Genomic DNA, 20874 nt, shown 5'->3' with positions numbered 1-20874 from the left:
ACATCTAATGACTTTATAAATTTTCTTGTCTCCAGCCCTTTTATTCCCCTAGCAAAACAGAGAAAACCTTGATGAAAATCAGCCAGGTAAGCCCTGGCCATCTCTGATAAATCACTACAAAAGCCCATAGACATAACAACTTTGTCTCAGAGACAACAGAAACTGCTCTAAAGTCGGAAAAATCAGCATACAGGCAGTACAAGAATTTCTAGCAAACATTACTTATCAAAACAGTAAACTTGGAACAGTAATGAACCTGTCTATTTGCTGTAAAATTATACTTCTACCACAATCAGTGGCATTGGTGAGTGCATTGTGTCAGGAGCACAAAATATCTACAACAAAGCCTATAAAATAGGCCCAGTGTCAGGCTCTTATTGCAATTGAACATAATGATCAGGGGAGAGCGCGGACGCAGTCCCCCACTACCACAAATTCTGCAGTCGAGATTCCCACATTTGGGGAATTCGCACGGGTCAGCACAACCGAAGTGCAATGGCTGAGCCTCGCCCTGGGTGAACCACCTTCATGATCATGGTTTCTCCCCTGCCAGGTAAGTATGAGTTGGACGCATTGGAGACAGGCCCTTGTTCCTTAGACACAGTTGTTTGGCTCATGGTGCCCTCATGCATATTCACAGAATCCAAAGGCCTTCAGTATCACATCAAACCGTTTTGGTAAAGGACTTGTTGAAGTGAAGAAAACAATTCTGTGAAATGACATCTAATGACTTGATAAATTTTCTTGTCTCCAGCCCTTTTATTCCCCTAGCAAAACAGAGAAAACCTCGATGAAAATCAGCCAGGTAAGCCCTGGCCATCTCTGATAAATCACTACAAAAGCCCATAGACATAACAACTTTGTCTCAGAGACAACAGAAACTGCTCTAAAGTCGGAAAAATCAGCATACAGGCAGTACAAGAATTTCTAGCAAACATTACTTATCAAAACAGTAAACTTGGAACAGTAATGAACCTGTCTATTTGCTGTAAAATTATACTTCTACCACAATCAGTGGCATTGGTGAGTGCATTGTGTCAGGAGCACAAAATATCTACAACAAAGCCTATAAAATAGGCCCAGTGTCAGGCTCTTATTGCAATTGAACATAATGATCAGGGGAGAGCGCGGACGCAGTCCCCCACTACCACAAATTATGCAGTCGAGATTCCCACATTTGGGGAATTCGCACGGGTCAGCACAACCGAAGTGCAATGGCTGAGCCTCGCCCTGGGTGAACCACCTTCATGATCATGGTTTCTCCCCTGCCAGGTAAGTATGAGTTGGACGCATTGGAGACAGGCCCTTGTTCCTTAGACACAGTTGTTTGGCTCATGGTGCCCTCATGCATATTCACAGAATCCAAAGGCCTTCAGTATCACATCAAACCGTTTTGGTAAAGGACTTGTTGAAGTGAAGAAAACAATTCTGTGAAATGACATCTAATGACTTTATACATTTTCTTGTCTCCAGCCCTTTTATTCCCCTAGCAAAACAGAGAAAACCTCGATGAAAATCAGCCAGGTAAGCCCTGGCCATCTCTGATAAATCACTACAAAAGCCCATAGACATAACAACTTTGTCTCAGAGACAACAGAAACTGCTCTAAAGTCGGAAAAATCAGCATACAGGCAGTACAAGAATTTCTAGCAAACATTACTTATCAAAACAGTAAACTTGGAACAGTAATGAACCTGTCTATTTGCTGTAAAATTATACTTCTACCACAATCAGTGGCATTGGTGAGTGCATTGTGTCAGGAGCACAAAATATCTACAACAAAGCCTATAAAATAGGCCCAGTGTCAGGCTCTTATTGCAATTGAACATAATGATCAGGGGAGAGCGCGGACGCAGTCCCCCACTACCACAAATTATGCAGTCGAGATTCCCACATTTGGGGAATTCGCACGGGTCAGCACAACCGAAGTGCAATGGCTGAGCCTCGCCCTGGGTGAACCGCCTTCATGATCATGGTTTCTCCCCTGCCAGGTAAGTATGAGTTTGACGCATTGGAGACAGGCCCTTGTTCCTTAGACACAGTTGTTTGGCTCATGGTGCCTCCCATGCATATTCACAGAATCCAAAGGCCTTCAGTATCACATCAAACCGTTTTGGTAAAGGACTTGTTGAAGTGAAGCAAACAAATCTGTGAAATGACATCTAATGACTTTATAAATTTTCTTGTCTCCAGCCCTTTTATTCCCCTAGCAAAACAGAGAAAACCTCGATGAAAATCAGCCAGGTAAGCCCTGGCCATCTCTGATAAATCACCACAAAAGCCCAAAGACATAACAACTTTGTCTCAGAGACAACAGAAACTGCTGTAAAGTCGGAAAAATCAGCATACAGGCAGTACAAGAATTTCTAGCAAACATTACCTATCAAAACAGTAAACTTGGAACAGGAGTGAACCCGTATATTTGCTGTAAAAATATACTTCTACCACAATCAGTGGCATTAGTGAGTGCATTGTGTCGGGAGCACAAAATATCTACAACAAAGACTATAAAATAGGCCCAGTGTCAGGCTCTTATTGCAATTGAACATAATGATCAGGGGAGAGCGCGGACGCAGTCCCCCACTACCACAAATTATGCAGTCGAGATTCCCACATTTGGGGAATTCGCAAGGGTCAGCACAACCGAAGTGCAATGGCTGAGCCTCGCCCTGGGTGAACCACCTTCATGATCATGGTTTCTCCCCTGCCAGGTAAGTATGAGTTTGACGCATTGGAGACAGGCCCTTGTTCCTTAGACACAGTTGTTTGGCTCATGGTGCCTCCCATGCATATTCACAGAATCCAAAGGCCTTCAGTATCACATCAAACCGTTTTGGTAAAGGACTTGTTGAAGTGAAGCAAACAAATCTGTGAAATGACATCTAATGACTTTATCAATTTTCTTGTCTCCAGCCCTTTTATTCCCCTAGCAAAACAGAGAAAACCTCGATGAAAATCAGCCAGGTAAGCCCTGGCCATCTCTGATAAATCACTACAAAAGCCCATAGACATAACAACTTTGTCTCAGAGACAACAGAAACTGCTCTAAAGTCGGAAAAATCAGCATACAGGCAGTACAAGAATTTCTAGCAAACATTACTTATCAAAACAGTAAACTTGGAACAGTAATGAACCTGTCTATTTGCTGTAAAATTATACTTCTACCACAATCAGTGGCATTGGTGAGTGCATTGTGTCAGGAGCACAAAATATCTACAACAAAGCCGAAAAAATAGGCCCAGTGTCAGGCTCTTATTGCAATTGAACATAATGATCAGGGGAGAGCGCGGACGCAGTCCCCCACTACCACAAATTATGCAGTCGAGATTCCCACATTTGGGGAATTCGCACGGGTCAGCACAACCGAAGTGCAATGGCTGAGCCTCGCCCTGGGTGAACCACCTTCATGATCATGGTTTCTCCCCTGCCAGGTAAGTATGAGTTGGACGCATTGGAGACAGGCCCTTGTTCCTTAGACACAGTTGTTTGGATCATGGTGCCTCCCATGCATATTCACAGAATCCAAAGGCCTTCAGTAAAACATCAAACCGTTTTGGTAAAGGACTTGTTGAAGTGAAGCAAACAATTCTGTGAAATGACATCTAATGACTTTATAAATTTTCTTGTCTCCAGCCCTTTTATTCCCCTAGCAAAACAGAGAAAACCTTGATGGAAATCAGCCAGGTAAGCCCTGGCCATCTCTGATAAATCACTACAAAAGCCCATAGACATAACAACTTTGTCTCAGAGACAACAGAAACTGCTCTAAAGTCGGAAAAATCAGCATACAGGCAGTACAAGAATTTCTAGCAAACATTACTTATCAAAACAGTAAACTTGGAACAGTAATGAACCTGTCTATTTGCTGTAAAATTATACTTCTACCACAATCAGTGGCATTGGTGAGTGCATTGTGTCAGGAGCACAAAATATCTACAACAAAGCCTATAAAATAGGCCCAGTGTCAGGCACTTATTGCAATTGAACATAATGATCAGGGGAGAGCGCGGACGCAGTCCCCCACTACCACAAATTATGCAGTCGAGATTCCCACATTTGGGGAATTCGCACGGGTCAGCACAACCGAAGTGCAATGGCTGAGCCTCGCCCTGGGTGAACCACCTTCATGATCATGGTTTCTCCCCTGCCAGGTAAGTATGAGTTGGACGCATTGGAGACAGGCCCTTGTTCCTTAGACACAGTTGTTTGGCTCATGGTGCCCTCATGCATATTCACAGAATCCAAAGGCCTTCAGTATCACATCAAACCGTTTTGGTAAAGGACTTGTTGAAGTGAAGCAAACAATTCTGTGAAATGACATCTAATGACTTTATAAATTTTCTTGTCTCCAGCCCTTTTATTCCCCTAGCAAAACAGAGAAAACCTTGATGAAAATCAGCCAGGTAAGCCCTGGCCATCTCTGATAAATCACTACAAAAGCCCATAGACATAACAACTTTGTCTCAGAGACAACAGAAACTGCTCTAAAGTCGGAAAAATCAGCATACAGGCAGTACAAGAATTTCTACCAAACATTACTTATCAAAACAGTAAACTTGGAACAGTAATGAACCTGTCTATTTGCTGTAAAATTATACTTCTACCACAATCAGTGGCATTGGTGAGTGCATTGTGTCAGGAGCACAAAATATCTACAACAAAGCCTATAAAATAGGCCCAGTGTCAGGCTCTTATTGCAATTGAACATAATGATCAGGGGAGAGCGCGGACGCAGTCCCCCACTACCACAAATTATGCAGTCGAGATTCCCACATTTGGGGAATTCGCAAGGGTCAGCACAACCGAAGTGCAATGGCTGAGCCTCGCCCTGGGTGAACCACCTTCATGATCATGGTTTCTCCCCTGCCAGGTAAGTATGAGTTGGACGCATTGGAGACAGGCCCTTGTTCCTTAGACACAGTTGTTTGGCTCATGGTGCCCTCATGCATATTCACAGAATCCAAAGGCCTTCAGTATCACATCAAACCGTTTTGGTAAAGGACTTGTTGAAGTGAAGAAAACAATTCTGTGAAATGACATCTAATGACTTTATACATTTTCTTGTCTCCAGCCCTTTTATTCCCCTAGCAAAACAGAGAAAACCTCGATGAAAATCAGCCAGGTAAGCCCTGGCCATCTCTGATAAATCACCACAAAAGCCCAAAGACATAACAACTTTGTCTCAGAGACAACAGAAACTGCTGTAAAGTCGGAAAAATCAGCATACAGGCAGTACAAGAATTTCTAGCAAACATTACCTATCAAAACAGTAAACTTGGAACAGGAGTGAACCCGTATATTTGCTGTAAAAATATACTTCTACCACAATCAGTGGCATTGGTGAGTGCATTGTGTCAGGAGCACAAAATATCTACAACAAAGCCTATAAAATAGGCCCAGTGTCAGGCACTTATTGCAATTGAACATAATGATCAGGGGAGAGCGCGGACGCAGTCCCCCACTACCACAAATTATGCAGTCGAGATTCCCACATTCGGGGAATTCGCAAGGGTCAGCACAACCGAAGTGCAATGGCTGAGCCTCGCCCTGGGTGAACCACCTTCATGATCATGGTTTCTCCCCTGCCAGGTAAGTATGAGTTGGACGCATTGGAGACAGGCCCTTGTTCCTTAGACACAGTTGTTTGGATCATGGTGCCTCCCATGCATATTCACAGAATCCAAAGGCCTTCAGTATCACATCAAACCGTTTTGGTAAAGGACTTGTTGAAGTGAAGCAAACAATTCTGTGAAATGACATCTAATGACTTTATAAATTTTCTTGTCTCCAGCCCTTTTATTCCCCTAGCAAAACAGAGAAAACCTTGATGAAAATCAGCCAGGTAAGCCCTGGCCATCTCTGATAAATCACTACAAAAGCCCATAGACATAACAACTTTGTCTCAGAGACAACAGAAACTGCTCTAAAGTCGGAAAAATCAGCATACAGGCAGTACAAGAATTTCTAGCAAACATTACTTATCAAAACAGTAAACTTGGAACAGTAATGAACCTGTCTATTTGCTGTAAAATTATACTTCTACCACAATCAGTGGCATTGGTGAGTGCATTGTGTCAGGAGCACAAAATATCTACAACAAAGCCTATAAAATAGGCCCAGTGTCAGGCTCTTATTGCAATTGAACATAATGATCAGGGGAGAGCGCGGACGCAGTCCCCCACTACCACAAATTCTGCAGTCGAGATTCCCACATTTGGGGAATTCGCACGGGTCAGCACAACCGAAGTGCAATGGCTGAGCCTCGCCCTGGGTGAACCACCTTCATGATCATGGTTTCTCCCCTGCCAGGTAAGTATGAGTTGGACGCATTGGAGACAGGCCCTTGTTCCTTAGACACAGTTGTTTGGCTCATGGTGCCCTCATGCATATTCACAGAATCCAAAGGCCTTCAGTATCACATCAAACCGTTTTGGTAAAGGACTTGTTGAAGTGAAGAAAACAATTCTGTGAAATGACATCTAATGACTTGATAAATTTTCTTGTCTCCAGCCCTTTTATTCCCCTAGCAAAACAGAGAAAACCTCGATGAAAATCAGCCAGGTAAGCCCTGGCCATCTCTGATAAATCACTACAAAAGCCCATAGACATAACAACTTTGTCTCAGAGACAACAGAAACTGCTCTAAAGTCGGAATAATCAGCATACAGGCAGTACAAGAATTTCTAGCAAACATTACTTATCAAAACAGTAAACTTGGAACAGTAATGAACCTGTCTATTTGCTGTAAAATTATACTTCTACCACAATCAGTGGCATTGGTGAGTGCATTGTGTCAGGAGCACAAAATATCTACAACAAAGCCTATAAAATAGGCCCAGTGTCAGGCTCTTATTGCAATTGAACATAATGATCAGGGGAGAGCGCGGACGCAGTCCCCCACTACCACAAATTATGCAGTCGAGATTCCCACATTTGGGGAATTCGCACGGGTCAGCACAACCGAAGTGCAATGGCTGAGCCTCGCCCTGGGTGAACCACCTTCATGATCATGGTTTCTCCCCTGCCAGGTAAGTATGAGTTGGACGCATTGGAGACAGGCCCTTGTTCCTTAGACACAGTTGTTTGGCTCATGGTGCCCTCATGCATATTCACAGAATCCAAAGGCCTTCAGTATCACATCAAACCGTTTTGGTAAAGGACTTGTTGAAGTGAAGAAAACAATTCTGTGAAATGACATCTAATGACTTTATCAATTTTCTTGTCTCCAGCCCTTTTATTCCCCTAGCAAAACAGAGAAAACCTCGATGAAAATCAGCCAGGTAAGCCCTGGCCATCTCTGATAAATCACTACAAAAGCCCATAGACATAACAACTTTGTCTCAGAGACAACAGAAACTGCTCTAAAGTCGGAAAAATCAGCATACAGGCAGTACAAGAATTTCTAGCAAACATTACTTATCAAAACAGTAAACTTGGAACAGTAATGAACCTGTCTATTTGCTGTAAAATTATACTTCTACCACAATCAGTGGCATTGGTGAGTGCATTGTGTCAGGAGCACAAAATATCTACAACAAAGCCTATAAAATAGGCCCAGTGTCAGGCTCTTATTGCAATTGAACATAATGATCAGGGGAGAGCGCGGACGCAGTCCCCCACTACCACAAATTATGCAGTCGAGATTCCCACATTTGGGGAATTCGCACGGGTCAGCACAACCGAAGTGCAATGGCTGAGCCTCGCCCTGGGTGAACCGCCTTCATGATCATGGTTTCTCCCCTGCCAGGTAAGTATGAGTTTGACGCATTGGAGACAGGCCCTTGTTCCTTAGACACAGTTGTTTGGCTCATGGTGCCTCCCATGCATATTCACAGAATCCAAAGGCCTTCAGTATCACATCAAACCGTTTTGGTAAAGGACTTGTTGAAGTGAAGCAAACAAATCTGTGAAATGACATCTAATGACTTTATAAATTTTCTTGTCTCCAGCCCTTTTATTCCCCTAGCAAAACAGAGAAAACCTCGATGAAAATCAGCCAGGTAAGCCCTGGCCATCTCTGATAAATCACCACAAAAGCCCAAAGACATAACAACTTTGTCTCAGAGACAACAGAAACTGCTGTAAAGTCGGAAAAATCAGCATACAGGCAGTACAAGAATTTCTAGCAAACATTACCTATCAAAACAGTAAACTTGGAACAGGAGTGAACCCGTATATTTGCTGTAAAAATATACTTCTACCACAATCAGTGGCATTAGTGAGTGCATTGTGTCGGGAGCACAAAATATCTACAACAAAGACTATAAAATAGGCCCAGTGTCAGGCTCTTATTGCAATTGAACATAATGATCAGGGGAGAGCGCGGACGCAGTCCCCCACTACCACAAATTATGCAGTCGAGATTCCCACATTTGGGGAATTCGCAAGGGTCAGCACAACCGAAGTGCAATGGCTGAGCCTCGCCCTGGGTGAACCACCTTCATGATCATGGTTTCTCCCCTGCCAGGTAAGTATGAGTTTGACGCATTGGAGACAGGCCCTTGTTCCTTAGACACAGTTGTTTGGCTCATGGTGCCTCCCATGCATATTCACAGAATCCAAAGGCCTTCAGTATCACATCAAACCGTTTTGGTAAAGGACTTGTTGAAGTGAAGCAAACAAATCTGTGAAATGACATCTAATGACTTTATCAATTTTCTTGTCTCCAGCCCTTTTATTCCCCTAGCAAAACAGAGAAAACCTCGATGAAAATCAGCCAGGTAAGCCCTGGCCATCTCTGATAAATCACTACAAAAGCCCATAGACATAACAACTTTGTCTCAGAGACAACAGAAACTGCTCTAAAGTCGGAAAAATCAGCATACAGGCAGTACAAGAATTTCTAGCAAACATTACTTATCAAAACAGTAAACTTGGAACAGTAATGAACCTGTCTATTTGCTGTAAAATTATACTTCTACCACAATCAGTGGCATTGGTGAGTGCATTGTGTCAGGAGCACAAAATATCTACAACAAAGCCGAAAAAATAGGCCCAGTGTCAGGCTCTTATTGCAATTGAACATAATGATCAGGGGAGAGCGCGGACGCAGTCCCCCACTACCACAAATTATGCAGTCGAGATTCCCACATTTGGGGAATTCGCACGGGTCAGCACAACCGAAGTGCAATGGCTGAGCCTCGCCCTGGGTGAACCACCTTCATGATCATGGTTTCTCCCCTGCCAGGTAAGTATGAGTTGGACGCATTGGAGACAGGCCCTTGTTCCTTAGACACAGTTGTTTGGATCATGGTGCCTCCCATGCATATTCACAGAATCCAAAGGCCTTCAGTAAAACATCAAACCGTTTTGGTAAAGGACTTGTTGAAGTGAAGCAAACAATTCTGTGAAATGACATCTAATGACTTTATAAATTTTCTTGTCTCCAGCCCTTTTATTCCCCTAGCAAAACAGAGAAAACCTTGATGGAAATCAGCCAGGTAAGCCCTGGCCATCTCTGATAAATCACTACAAAAGCCCATAGACATAACAACTTTGTCTCAGAGACAACAGAAACTGCTCTAAAGTCGGAAAAATCAGCATACAGGCAGTACAAGAATTTCTAGCAAACATTACTTATCAAAACAGTAAACTTGGAACAGTAATGAACCTGTCTATTTGCTGTAAAATTATACTTCTACCACAATCAGTGGCATTGGTGAGTGCATTGTGTCAGGAGCACAAAATATCTACAACAAAGCCTATAAAATAGGCCCAGTGTCAGGCACTTATTGCAATTGAACATAATAATCAGGGGAGAGCGCGGACGCAGTCCCCCACTACCACAAATTATGCAGTCGAGATTCCCACATTTGGGGAATTCGCACGGGTCAGCACAACCGAAGTGCAATGGCTGAGCCTCGCCCTGGGTGAACCACCTTCATGATCATGGTTTCTCCCCTGCCAGGTAAGTATGAGTTGGACGCATTGGAGACAGGCCCTTGTTCCTTAGACACAGTTGTTTGGCTCATGGTGCCCTCATGCATATTCACAGAATCCAAAGGCCTTCAGTATCACATCAAACCGTTTTGGTAAAGGACTTGTTGAAGTGAAGCAAACAATTCTGTGAAATGACATCTAATGACTTTATAAATTTTCTTGTCTCCAGCCCTTTTATTCCCCTAGCAAAACAGAGAAAACCTTGATGAAAATCAGCCAGGTAAGCCCTGGCCATCTCTGATAAATCACTACAAAAGCCCATAGACATAACAACTTTGTCTCAGAGACAACAGAAACTGCTCTAAAGTCGGAAAAATCAGCATACAGGCAGTACAAGAATTTCTACCAAACATTACTTATCAAAACAGTAAACTTGGAACAGTAATGAACCTGTCTATTTGCTGTAAAATTATACTTCTACCACAATCAGTGGCATTGGTGAGTGCATTGTGTCAGGAGCACAAAATATCTACAACAAAGCCTATAAAATAGGCCCAGTGTCAGGCTCTTATTGCAATTGAACATAATGATCAGGGGAGAGCGCGGACGCAGTCCCCCACTACCACAAATTATGCAGTCGAGATTCCCACATTTGGGGAATTCGCAAGGGTCAGCCCAACCGAAGTGCAATGGCTGAGCCTCGCCCTGGGTGAACCACCTTCATGATCATGGTTTCTCCCCTGCCAGGTAAGTATGAGTTGGACGCATTGGAGACAGGCCCTTGTTCCTTAGACACAGTTGTTTGGCTCATGGTGCCCTCATGCATATTCACAGAATCCAAAGGCCTTCAGTATCACATCAAACCGTTTTGGTAAAGGACTTGTTGAAGTGAAGAAAACAATTCTGTGAAATGACATCTAATGACTTTATACATTTTCTTGTCTCCAGCCCTTTTATTCCCCTAGCAAAACAGAGAAAACCTTGATGAAAATCAGCCAGGTAAGCCCTGGCCATCTCTGATAAATCACTACAAAAGCCCATAGACATAACAACTTTGTCTCAGAGACAACAGAAACTGCTCTAAAGTCGGAAAAATCAGCATACAGGCAGTACAAGAATTTCTAGCAAACATTACTTATCAAAACAGTAAACTTGGAACAGTAATGAACCTGTCTATTTGCTGTAAAATTATACTTCTACCACAATCAGTGGCATTGGTGAGTGCATTGTGTCAGGAGCACAAAATATCTACAACAAAGCCTATAAAATAGGCCCAGTGTCAGGCTCTTATTGCAATTGAACATAATGATCAGGGGAGAGCGCGGACGCAGTCCCCCACTACCACAAATTATGCAGTCGAGATTCCCACATTTGGGGAATTCGCACGGGTCAGCACAACCGAAGTGCAATGGCTGAGCCTCGCCCTGGGTGAACCACCTTCATGATCATGGTTTCTCCCCTGCCAGGTAAGTATGAGTTGGACGCATTGGAGACAGGCCCTTGTTCCTTAGACACAGTTGTTTCGCTCATGGTGCCCTCATGCATATTCACAGAATCCAAAGGCCTTCAGTATCACATCAAACCGTTTTGGTAAAGGACTTGTTGAAGTGAAGAAAACAATTCTGTGAAATGACATCTAATGACTTTATACATTTTCTTGTCTCCAGCCCTTTTATTCCCCTAGCAAAACAGAGAAAACCTTGATGAAAATCAGCCAGGTAAGCCCTGGCCATCTCTGATAAATCACTACAAAAGCCCATAGACATAACAACTTTGTCTCAGAGACAACAGAAACTGCTCTAAAGTCGGAAAAATCAGCATACAGGCAGTACAAGAATTTCTAGCAAACATTACTTATCAAAACAGTAAACTTGGAACAGTAATGAACCTGTCTATTTGCTGTAAAATTATACTTCTACCACAATCAGTGGCATTGGTGAGTGCATTGTGTCAGGAGCACAAAATATCTACAACAAAGCCTATAAAATAGGCCCAGTGTCAGGCTCTTATTGCAATTGAACATAATGATCAGGGGAGAGCGCGGACGCAGTCCCCCACTACCACAAATTATGCAGTCGAGATTCCCACATTTGGGGAATTCGCACGGGTCAGCACAACCGAAGTGCAATGGCTGAGCCTCGCCCTGGGTGAACCACCTTCATGATCATGGTTTCTCCCCTGCCAGGTAAGTATGAGTTTGACGCATTGGAGACAGGCCCTTGTTCCTTAGACACAGTTGTTTGGCTCATGGTGCCTCCCATGCATATTCACAGAATCCAAAGGCCTTCAGTATCACATCAAACCGTTTTGGTAAAGGACTTGTTGAAGTGAAGCAAACAAATCTGTGAAATGACATCTAATGACTTTATAAATTTTCTTGTCTCCAGCCCTTTTATTCCCCTAGCAAAACAGAGAAAACCTCGATGAAAATCAGCCAGGTAAGCCCTGGCCATCTCTGATAAATCACCACAAAAGCACAAAGACATAACAACTTTGTCTCAGAGACAACAGAAACTGCTGTAAAGTCGGAAAAATCAGCATACAGGCAGTACAAGAATTTCTAGCAAACATTACCTATCAAAACAGTAAACTTGGAACAGGAGTGAACCCGTATATTTGCTGTAAAAATATACTTCTACCACAATCAGTGGCATTAGTGAGTGCATTGTGTCAGGAGCACAAAATATCTACAACAAAGCCTATAAAATAGGCCCAGTGTCAGGCACTTATTGCAATTGAACATAATGATCAGGGGAGAGCGCGGACGCAGTCCCCCACTACCACAAATTATGCAGTCGAGATTCCCACATTTGGGGAATTCGCACGGGTCAGCACAACCGAAGTGCAATGGCTGAGCCTCGCCCTGGGTGAACCACCTTCATGATCATGGTTTCTCCCCTGCCAGGTAAGTATGAGTTGGACGCATTGGAGACAGGCCCTTGTTCCTTAGACACAGTTGTTTGGCTCATGGTGCCCTCATGCATATTCACAGAATCCAAAGGCCTTCAGTATCACATCAAACCGTTTTGGTAAAGGACTTGTTGAAGTGAAGAAAACAATTCTGTGAAATGACATCTAATGACTTTATCAATTTTCTTGTCTCCAGCCCTTTTATTCCCCTAGCAAAACAGAGAAAACCTCGATGAAAATCAGCCAGGTAAGCCCTGGCCATCTCTGATAAATCACTACAAAAGCCCATAGACATAACAACTTTGTCTCAGAGACAACAGAAACTGCTCTAAAGTCGGAAAAATCAGCATACAGGCAGTACAAGAATTTCTAGCAAACATTACTTATCAAAACAGTAAACTTGGAACAGTAATGAACCTGTCTATTTGCTGTAAAATTATACTTCTACCACAATCAGTGGCATTGGTGAGTGCATTGTGTCAGGAGCACAAAATATCTACAACAAAGCCTATAAAATAGGCCCAGTGTCAGGCTCTTATTGCAATTGAACATAATGATCAGGGGAGAGCGCGGACGCAGTCCCCCACTACCACAAATTATGCAGTCGAGATTCCCACATTTGGGGAATTCGCAAGGGTCAGCACAACCGAAGTGCAATGGCTGAGCCTCGCCCTGGGTGAACCACCTTCATGATCATGGTTTCTCCCCTACCAGGTAAGTATGAGTTTGACGCATTGGAGACAGGCCCTTGTTCCTTAGACACAGTTGTTTGGCTCATGGTGCCTCCCATGCATATTCACAGAATCCAAAGGCCTTCAGTATCACATCAAACCGTTTTGGTAAAGGACTTGTTGAAGTGAAGCAAACAAATCTGTGAAATGACATCTAATGACTTTATCAATTTTCTTGTCTCCAGCCCTTTTATTCCCCTAGCAAAACAGAGAAAACCTCGATGAAAATCAGCCAGGTAAGCCCTGGCCATCTCTGATAAATCACCACAAAAGCCCAAAGACATAACAACTTTGTCTCAGAGACAACAGAAACTGCTGTAAAGTCGGAAAAATCAGCATACAGGCAGTACAAGAATTTCTAGCAAACATTACCTATCAAAACAGTAAACTTGGAACATGAGTGAACCCGTATATTTGCTGTAAAAATATACTTCTACCACAATCAGTGGCATTAGTGAGTGCATTGTGTCGGGAGCAAAAAATATCTACAACAAAGACTATAAAATAGGCCCAGTGTCAGGCTCTTATTGCAATTGAACATAATGATCAGGGGAGAGCGCGGACGCAGTCCCCCACTACCACAAATTATGCAGTCGAGATTCCCACATTTGGGGAATTCGCAAGGGTCAGCACAACCGAAGTGCAATGGCTGAGCCTCGCCCTGGGTGAACCACCTTCATGATCATGGTTTCTCCCCTGCCAGGTAAGTATGAGTTTGACGCATTGGAGACAGGCCCTTGTTCCTTAGACACAGTTGTTTGGCTCATGGTGCCTCCCATGCATATTCACAGAATCCAAAGGCCTTCAGTATCACATCAAACCGTTTTGGTAAAGGACTTGTTGAAGTGAAGCAAACAAATCTGTGAAATGACATCTAATGACTTTATCAATTTTCTTGTCTCCAGCCCTTTTATTCCCCTAGCAAAACAGAGAAAACCTCGATGAAAATCAGCCAGGTAAGCCCTGGCCATCTCTGATAAATCACCACAAAAGCCCAAAGACATAACAACTTTGTCTCAGAGACAACAGAAACTGCTTTAAAGTCGGAAAAATCAGCATACAGGCAGTACAAGAATTTCTAGCAAACATTACCTATCAAAACAGTAAACTTGGAACAGGAGTGAACCCGTATATTTGCTGTAAAATTATACTTCTACCACAATCAGTGGCATTAGTGAGTGCATTGTGTCGGGAGCACAAAATATCTACAACAAAAACTATAAAATAGGCCCAGTGTCAGGCTCTTATTGCAATTGAACATAATGATCAGGGGAGAGCGCGGACGCAGTCCCCCACTACCACAAATTATGCAGTCGAGATTCCCACATTTGGGGAATTCGCAGGGGTCAGCACAACCGAAGTGTTATGGCTGAGCCTCGCCCTGGGTGAACCACCTTCATGATCATGGTTTCTCCCCTGCCAGGTAAGTATGAGTTGGACGCATTGGAGACAGGCCCTTGTTCCTTAGACACAGTTGTTTGGATCATGGTGCCTCCCATGCATATTCACAGAATCCAAAGGCCTTCAGTATCACATCAAACCGTTTTCGTAAAGGACTTGTTGAAGTGAAGCAAACAATTTTGTGAAATGACATCTAATGACTTTATAAATGTTCTTGTCTCCAGCCCTTTTATTCCCCTAGCAAAACAGAGAAAACCTTGATGAAAATCAGCCAGGTAAGCCCTGGCCATCTCTGATAAATCACTACAAAAGCCCATAGACATAACAACTTTGTCTCAGAGACAACAGAAACTGCTCTAAAGTCGGAAAAATCAGCATACAGGCAGTACAAGAATTTCTAGCAAACATTACTTATCAAAACAGTAAACTTGGAACAGTAATGAACCTGTCTATTTGCTGTAAAATTATACTTCTACCACAATCAGTGGCATTGGTGAGTGCATTGTGTCAGGAGCACAAAATATCTACAACAAAGCCTATAAAATAGGCCCAGTGTCAGGCACTTATTGCAATTGAACATAATGATCAGGGGAGAGCGCGGACGCAGTCCCCCACTACCACAAATTATGCAGTCGAGATTCCCACATTTGGGGAATTCGCACGGGTCAGCACAACCGAAGTGCAATGGCTGAGCCTCGCCCTGGGTGAACCACCTTCATGATCATGGTTTCTCCCCTGCCAGGTAAGTATGAGTTGGACGCATTGGAGACAGGCCCTTGTTCCTTAGACACAGTTGTTTGGCTCATGGTGCCCTCATGCATATTCACAGAATCCAAAGGCCTTCAGTATCACATCAAACCGTTTTGGTAAAGGACTTGTTGAAGTGAAGCAAACAATTCTGTGAAATGACATCTAATGACTTTATAAATTTTCTTGTCTCCAGCCCTTTTATTCCCCTAGCAAAACAGAGAAAACCTTGATGAAAATCAGCCAGGTAAGCCCTGGCCATCTCTGATAAATCACTACAAAAGCCCATAGACATAACAACTTTGTCTCAGAGACGACAGAAACTGCTCTAAAGTCAGAAAAATCAGCATACAGGCAGTACAAGAATTTCTAGCAAACATTACTTATCAAAACAGTAAACTTGGAACAGTAATGAACCTGTCTATTTGCTGTAAAATTATACTTCTACCACAATCAGTGGCATTGGTGAGTGCATTGTGTCAGGAGCACAAAATATCTACAACAAAGCCTATAAAATAGGCCCAGTGTCAGGCTCTTATTGCAATTGAACATAATGATCAGGGGAAAGCGCGGACGCAGTCCCCCACTACCACAAATTCTGCAGTCGAGATTCCCACATTTGGGGAATTCGCACGGGTCAGCACAACCGAAGTGCAATGGCTGAGCCTCGCCCTGGGTGAACCACCTTCATGATCATGGTTTCTCCCCTGCCAGGTAAGTATGAGTTGGACGCATTGGAGACAGGCCCTTGTTCCTTAGACACAGTTGTTTGGCTCATGGTGCCCTCATGCATATTCACAGAATCCAAAGGCCTTCAGTATCACATCAAACCGTTTTGGTAAAGGACTTGTTGAAGTGAAGAAAACAATTCTGTGAAATGACATCTAATGACTTTATAAATTTTCTTGTCTCCAGCCCTTTTATTCCCCTAGCAAAACAGAGAAAACCTCGATGAAAATCAACCAGGTAAGCCCTGGCCATCTCTGATAAATCACTACAAAAGCCCATAGACATAACAACTTTGTCTCAGAGACAACAGAAACTGCTCTAAAGTCGGAAAAATCAGCATACAGGCAGTACAAGAATTTCTAGCAAACATTACTTATCAAAACAGTAAACTTGGAACAGTAATGAACCTGTCTATTTGCTGTAAAATTATACTTCTACCACAATCAGTGGCATTGGTGAGTGCATTGTGTCAGGAGCACAAAATATCTACAACAAAGCCTATAAAATAGGCCCAGTGTCAGGCTCTTATTGCAATTGAACATAATGATCAGGGGAGAGCGCGGACGCAGTCCCCCACTACCACAAATTATGCAGTCGAGATTCCCACATTTGGGGAATTCGCACGGGTCAGCACAACCGAAGTGCAATGGCTGAGCCTCGCCCTGGGTGAACCACCTTCATGATCATGGTTTCTCCCCTGCCAGGTAAGTATGAGTTGGACGCATTGGAGACAGGCCCTTGTTCCTTAGACACAGTTGTTTGGCTCATGGTGCCCTCATGCATATTCACAGAATCGAAAGGCCTTCAGTATCACATCAAACCGTTTTGGTAAAGGACTTGTTGAAGTGAAGAAAACAATTCTGTGAAATGACGTCTAATGACTTTATACATTTTCTTGTCTCCAGCCCTTTTATTCCCCTAGCAAAACAGAGAAAACCTCGATGAAAATCAGCCAGGTAAGCCCTGGCCATTTCTGATAAATCACTACAAAAGCCCATAGACATAACAACTTTGTCTCAGAGACAACAGAAACTGCTCTAAAGTCGGAAAAATCAGCATACAGGCAGTACAAGAATTTCTAGCAAACATTACTTATCAAAACAGTAAAGTTGAAACAGTAATGAACCTGTCTATTTGCTGTAAAATTATACTTCTACCACAATCAGTGGCATTGGTGAGTGCATTGTGTCAGGAGCACAAAATATCTACAACAAAGCCTATAAAATAGGCCCAGTGTCAGGCTCTTATTGCAATTGAACATAATGATCAGGGGAGAGCGCGGACGCAGTCCCCCACTACCACAAATTATGCAGTCGAGATTCCCACATTTGGGGAATTCGCACGGGTCAGCACAACCGAAGTGCAATGGCTGAGCCTCGCCCTGGGTGAACCACCTTCATGATCATGGTTTCTCCCCTGCCAGGTAAGTATGAGTTTGACCCATTGGAGACAGGCCCTTGTTCCTTAGACACAGTTGTTTGGCTCATGGTGCCTCCCATGCATATTCACAGAATCCAAAGGCCTTCAGTATCACATCAAACCGTTTTGGTAAAGGACTTGTTGAAGTGAAGCAAACAAATCTGTGAAATGACATCTAATGACTTTATCAATTTTCTTGTCTCCAGCCCTTTTATTCCCCTAGCAAAACAGAGAAAACCTCGATGAAAATCAGCCAGGTAAGCCCTGGCCATCTCTGATAAATCACCACAAAAGCCCAAAGACATAACAACTTTGTCTCAGAGACAACAGAAACTGCTTTAAAGTCGGAAAAATCAGCATACAGGCAGTACAAGAATTTCTAGCAAACATTACCTATCAAAACAGTAAACTTGGAACAGGAGTGAACCCGTATATTTGCTGTAAAATTATACTTCTACCACAATCAGTGGCATTAGTGAGTGCATTGTGTCGGGAGCACAAAATGTCTACAACAAAAACTATAAAATAGGCCCAGTGTCAGGCTCTTATTGCAATTGAACATAATGATCAGGGGAGAGCGCGGACGCAGTCCCCCACTAGCACAAATTATGCAGTCGAGATTCCCACATTTGGGGAATTCGCAAGGGTCAGCACAACCGAAGTGCCATGGCTGAGCCTCGCCCTGGGTGAACCACCTTCATGATCATGGTTTCTCCCCTGCCAGGTAAGTATGAGTTGGACGCATTGGAGACAGGCCCTTGTTCCTTAGACACAGTTGTTTGGATCATGGTGCCTCCCATGCATATTCACAGAATCCAAAGGCCTTCAGTATCACATCAAACCGTTTTGGTAAAGGACTTGTTGAAGTGAAGCAAACAATTCTGTGAAATGACATCTAATGACTTTATAAATTTTCTTGTCTCCAGCCCTTTTATTCCCCTAGCAAAACAGAGAAAACCTTGATGAAAATCAGCCAGGTAAGCCCTGGCCATCTCTGATAAATCACTACAAAAGCCCATAGACATAACAACTTTGTCTCAGAGACAACAGAAACTGCTCTAAAGTCGGAAAAATCAGCATACAGGCAGTACAAGAATTTCTAGCAAACATTACTTATCAAAACAGTAAACTTGGAACAGTAATGAACCTGTCTATTTGCTGTAAAATTATACTTCTACCACAATCAGTGGCATTGGTGAGTGCATTGTGTCAGGAGCACAAAATATCTACAACAAAGCCTATAAAATAGGCCCAGTGTCAGGCTCTTATTGCAATTGAACATAATGATCAGGGGAGAGCGCGGACGCAGTCCCCCACTACCACAAATTATGCAGTCGAGATTCCCACATTTGGGGAATTCGCACGGGTCAGCACAACCGAAATGCAATGGCTGAGCCTCGCCCTGGGTGAACCACCTTCATGATCATGGTTTCTCCCCTGCCAGGTAAGTATGAGTTGGACGCATTGGAGACAGGCCCTTGTTCCTTAGACACAGTTGTTTGGCTCATGGTGCCCTCATGCATATTCACAGAATCCAAAGGCCTTCAGTATCACATCAAACCGTTTTGGTAAAGGACTTGTTGAAGTGAAGAAAACAATTCTGTGAAATGACATCTAATAACTTTATAAATTTTCTTGTCTCCAGCCCTTTTATTCCCCTAGCAAAACAGAGAAAACCTCGATGAAAATCAGCCAGGTAGGCCCTGGCCATCTCTGATAAATCACTACAAAAGCCCATAGACATAACAACTTTGTCTCAGAGACAACAGAAACTGCTGTAAAGTCGGAAAAATCAGCATACAGGCAGTACAAGAATTTCTAGCAAACATTACCTATCAAAACAGTAAACTTGGAACAGGAGTGAACCCGTATATTTGCTGTAAAATTATACTTCTACCACAATCAGTGGCATTAGTGAGTGCATTGTGTCGGGAGCACAAAATATCTACAACAAAGACTATAAAATAGGCCCAGTGTCAGGCTCTTATTGCAATTGAACATAATGATCAGGGGAGAGCGCGGACGCAGTCCCCCACTACCACAAATTATGCAGTCGAGATTCCCACATTTGGGGAATTCGCACGGGTCAGCACAACCGAAGTGCAATGGCTGAGCCTCGCCCTGGGTGAACCACCTTCATGATCATGGTTTCTCCCCTGCCAGGTAAGTATGAGTTGGACGCATTGGAGACAGGCCCTTGTTCCTTAGACACAGTTGTTTGGCTCATGGTGCCCTCATGCATATTCACAGAATCCAAAGGCCTTCAGTATCACATCAAACCGTTTTGGTAAAGGACTTGTTGAAGTGAAGAAAACAATTCTGTGAAATGACATCTAATGACTTTATAAATTTTCTTGTCTCCAGCCCTTTTATTCCCCTAGCAAAACAGAGAAAACCTCGATGAAAATCAGCCAGGTAAGCCCTGGCCATCTCTGATAAATCACTACAAAAGCCCATACACATAACAACTTTGTCTCAGAGACAACAGAAACTGCTCTAAAGTCGGAAAAATCAGCATACAGGCAGTACAAGAATTTCTAGCAAACATTACTTATCAAAACAGTAAACTTGGAACAGTAATGAACCTGTCTATTTGCTGTAAAATTATACTTCTACCACAATCAGTGGCATTGGTGAGTGCATTGTGTCAGGAGCACAAAATATCTACAACAAAGCCTATAAAATAGGCCCAGTGTCAGGCTCTTATTGCAATTGAACATAATGATCAGGGGAGAGCGCAGACGCAGTCCCCCACTACCACAAATTATGCAGTCGAGATTCCCACATTTGGGGAATTCGCACGGGTCAGCACAACCGAAGTGCAATGGCTGAGCCTCGCCCTGGGTGAACCACCTTCATGATCATGGTTTCTCCCCTGCCAGGTAAGTATGAGTTGGACGCATTGGAGACAGGCCCTTGTTCCTTAGACACAGTTGTTTGGCTCATGGTGCCTCCCATGCATATTCACAGAATCCAAAGGCCTTCAGTATCACATCAAACCGTTTTGGTAAAGGACTTGTTGAAGTGAAGCAAACAAATCTGTGAAATGACATCTAAT

The 20874-nt window shown here is 43.2% G+C and overlaps 29 non-coding genes across 29 annotated transcripts; all 29 read right to left on the bottom strand.

The window, feature by feature from the left end:
- Positions 1-397: 397 nt before the first annotated feature.
- LOC128452682 (U1 spliceosomal RNA) lies at positions 398-561 on the bottom strand. The gene has a single exon (XR_008341170.1). It is a non-coding gene; the product is annotated as a U1 spliceosomal RNA (small nuclear RNA).
- Positions 562-1116: 555 nt separating this feature from the next.
- On the bottom strand, positions 1117-1280 carry LOC128452601 (U1 spliceosomal RNA). The gene has a single exon (XR_008341091.1). It is a non-coding gene; the product is annotated as a U1 spliceosomal RNA (small nuclear RNA).
- Positions 1281-1835: 555 nt separating this feature from the next.
- LOC128452754 (U1 spliceosomal RNA) lies at positions 1836-1999 on the bottom strand. Its single transcript, XR_008341241.1, has one exon. It is a non-coding gene; the product is annotated as a U1 spliceosomal RNA (small nuclear RNA).
- A 556-nt stretch (positions 2000-2555) lies between these two features.
- LOC128452837 (U1 spliceosomal RNA) lies at positions 2556-2719 on the bottom strand. The gene has a single exon (XR_008341319.1). It is a non-coding gene; the product is annotated as a U1 spliceosomal RNA (small nuclear RNA).
- A 556-nt stretch (positions 2720-3275) lies between these two features.
- LOC128452600 (U1 spliceosomal RNA) lies at positions 3276-3439 on the bottom strand. Its single transcript, XR_008341090.1, has one exon. It is a non-coding gene; the product is annotated as a U1 spliceosomal RNA (small nuclear RNA).
- A 556-nt stretch (positions 3440-3995) lies between these two features.
- LOC128452599 (U1 spliceosomal RNA) lies at positions 3996-4159 on the bottom strand. Its single transcript, XR_008341089.1, has one exon. It is a non-coding gene; the product is annotated as a U1 spliceosomal RNA (small nuclear RNA).
- Positions 4160-4714: 555 nt separating this feature from the next.
- Positions 4715-4878, bottom strand: LOC128452825 (U1 spliceosomal RNA). The gene has a single exon (XR_008341308.1). It is a non-coding gene; the product is annotated as a U1 spliceosomal RNA (small nuclear RNA).
- A 555-nt stretch (positions 4879-5433) lies between these two features.
- LOC128452280 (U1 spliceosomal RNA) lies at positions 5434-5597 on the bottom strand. Its single transcript, XR_008340779.1, has one exon. It is a non-coding gene; the product is annotated as a U1 spliceosomal RNA (small nuclear RNA).
- Positions 5598-6153: 556 nt separating this feature from the next.
- LOC128452681 (U1 spliceosomal RNA) lies at positions 6154-6317 on the bottom strand. The gene has a single exon (XR_008341169.1). It is a non-coding gene; the product is annotated as a U1 spliceosomal RNA (small nuclear RNA).
- A 555-nt stretch (positions 6318-6872) lies between these two features.
- On the bottom strand, positions 6873-7036 carry LOC128452598 (U1 spliceosomal RNA). Its single transcript, XR_008341088.1, has one exon. It is a non-coding gene; the product is annotated as a U1 spliceosomal RNA (small nuclear RNA).
- Positions 7037-7591: 555 nt separating this feature from the next.
- On the bottom strand, positions 7592-7755 carry LOC128452753 (U1 spliceosomal RNA). Its single transcript, XR_008341240.1, has one exon. It is a non-coding gene; the product is annotated as a U1 spliceosomal RNA (small nuclear RNA).
- Positions 7756-8311: 556 nt separating this feature from the next.
- On the bottom strand, positions 8312-8475 carry LOC128452813 (U1 spliceosomal RNA). Its single transcript, XR_008341297.1, has one exon. It is a non-coding gene; the product is annotated as a U1 spliceosomal RNA (small nuclear RNA).
- A 556-nt stretch (positions 8476-9031) lies between these two features.
- LOC128452596 (U1 spliceosomal RNA) lies at positions 9032-9195 on the bottom strand. Its single transcript, XR_008341086.1, has one exon. It is a non-coding gene; the product is annotated as a U1 spliceosomal RNA (small nuclear RNA).
- Positions 9196-9751: 556 nt separating this feature from the next.
- On the bottom strand, positions 9752-9915 carry LOC128452595 (U1 spliceosomal RNA). Its single transcript, XR_008341085.1, has one exon. It is a non-coding gene; the product is annotated as a U1 spliceosomal RNA (small nuclear RNA).
- Positions 9916-10470: 555 nt separating this feature from the next.
- On the bottom strand, positions 10471-10634 carry LOC128452269 (U1 spliceosomal RNA). The gene has a single exon (XR_008340768.1). It is a non-coding gene; the product is annotated as a U1 spliceosomal RNA (small nuclear RNA).
- Positions 10635-11189: 555 nt separating this feature from the next.
- LOC128452594 (U1 spliceosomal RNA) lies at positions 11190-11353 on the bottom strand. The gene has a single exon (XR_008341084.1). It is a non-coding gene; the product is annotated as a U1 spliceosomal RNA (small nuclear RNA).
- A 555-nt stretch (positions 11354-11908) lies between these two features.
- LOC128452593 (U1 spliceosomal RNA) lies at positions 11909-12072 on the bottom strand. The gene has a single exon (XR_008341083.1). It is a non-coding gene; the product is annotated as a U1 spliceosomal RNA (small nuclear RNA).
- A 556-nt stretch (positions 12073-12628) lies between these two features.
- LOC128452592 (U1 spliceosomal RNA) lies at positions 12629-12792 on the bottom strand. Its single transcript, XR_008341082.1, has one exon. It is a non-coding gene; the product is annotated as a U1 spliceosomal RNA (small nuclear RNA).
- A 555-nt stretch (positions 12793-13347) lies between these two features.
- On the bottom strand, positions 13348-13511 carry LOC128452534 (U1 spliceosomal RNA). Its single transcript, XR_008341026.1, has one exon. It is a non-coding gene; the product is annotated as a U1 spliceosomal RNA (small nuclear RNA).
- A 556-nt stretch (positions 13512-14067) lies between these two features.
- LOC128452800 (U1 spliceosomal RNA) lies at positions 14068-14231 on the bottom strand. Its single transcript, XR_008341286.1, has one exon. It is a non-coding gene; the product is annotated as a U1 spliceosomal RNA (small nuclear RNA).
- Positions 14232-14787: 556 nt separating this feature from the next.
- On the bottom strand, positions 14788-14951 carry LOC128452666 (U1 spliceosomal RNA). Its single transcript, XR_008341154.1, has one exon. It is a non-coding gene; the product is annotated as a U1 spliceosomal RNA (small nuclear RNA).
- A 556-nt stretch (positions 14952-15507) lies between these two features.
- On the bottom strand, positions 15508-15671 carry LOC128452591 (U1 spliceosomal RNA). The gene has a single exon (XR_008341081.1). It is a non-coding gene; the product is annotated as a U1 spliceosomal RNA (small nuclear RNA).
- Positions 15672-16226: 555 nt separating this feature from the next.
- Positions 16227-16390, bottom strand: LOC128452667 (U1 spliceosomal RNA). Its single transcript, XR_008341155.1, has one exon. It is a non-coding gene; the product is annotated as a U1 spliceosomal RNA (small nuclear RNA).
- A 555-nt stretch (positions 16391-16945) lies between these two features.
- Positions 16946-17109, bottom strand: LOC128452590 (U1 spliceosomal RNA). Its single transcript, XR_008341080.1, has one exon. It is a non-coding gene; the product is annotated as a U1 spliceosomal RNA (small nuclear RNA).
- A 555-nt stretch (positions 17110-17664) lies between these two features.
- Positions 17665-17828, bottom strand: LOC128452589 (U1 spliceosomal RNA). Its single transcript, XR_008341079.1, has one exon. It is a non-coding gene; the product is annotated as a U1 spliceosomal RNA (small nuclear RNA).
- Positions 17829-18384: 556 nt separating this feature from the next.
- Positions 18385-18548, bottom strand: LOC128452664 (U1 spliceosomal RNA). The gene has a single exon (XR_008341152.1). It is a non-coding gene; the product is annotated as a U1 spliceosomal RNA (small nuclear RNA).
- A 556-nt stretch (positions 18549-19104) lies between these two features.
- LOC128452677 (U1 spliceosomal RNA) lies at positions 19105-19268 on the bottom strand. Its single transcript, XR_008341165.1, has one exon. It is a non-coding gene; the product is annotated as a U1 spliceosomal RNA (small nuclear RNA).
- A 555-nt stretch (positions 19269-19823) lies between these two features.
- LOC128452588 (U1 spliceosomal RNA) lies at positions 19824-19987 on the bottom strand. Its single transcript, XR_008341078.1, has one exon. It is a non-coding gene; the product is annotated as a U1 spliceosomal RNA (small nuclear RNA).
- A 555-nt stretch (positions 19988-20542) lies between these two features.
- On the bottom strand, positions 20543-20706 carry LOC128452652 (U1 spliceosomal RNA). The gene has a single exon (XR_008341141.1). It is a non-coding gene; the product is annotated as a U1 spliceosomal RNA (small nuclear RNA).
- Between the last annotated feature and the right edge of the window lie 168 nt (positions 20707-20874).

The sequence above is a fragment of the Pleuronectes platessa genome, chromosome 11 (assembly GCF_947347685.1).
Source record: "Pleuronectes platessa chromosome 11, fPlePla1.1, whole genome shotgun sequence".
In the NCBI taxonomy this organism is placed as follows: Eukaryota; Metazoa; Chordata; class Actinopteri; order Pleuronectiformes; family Pleuronectidae; genus Pleuronectes; species Pleuronectes platessa.
This window is presented reverse-complemented; position numbering and strand designations above follow the sequence as displayed.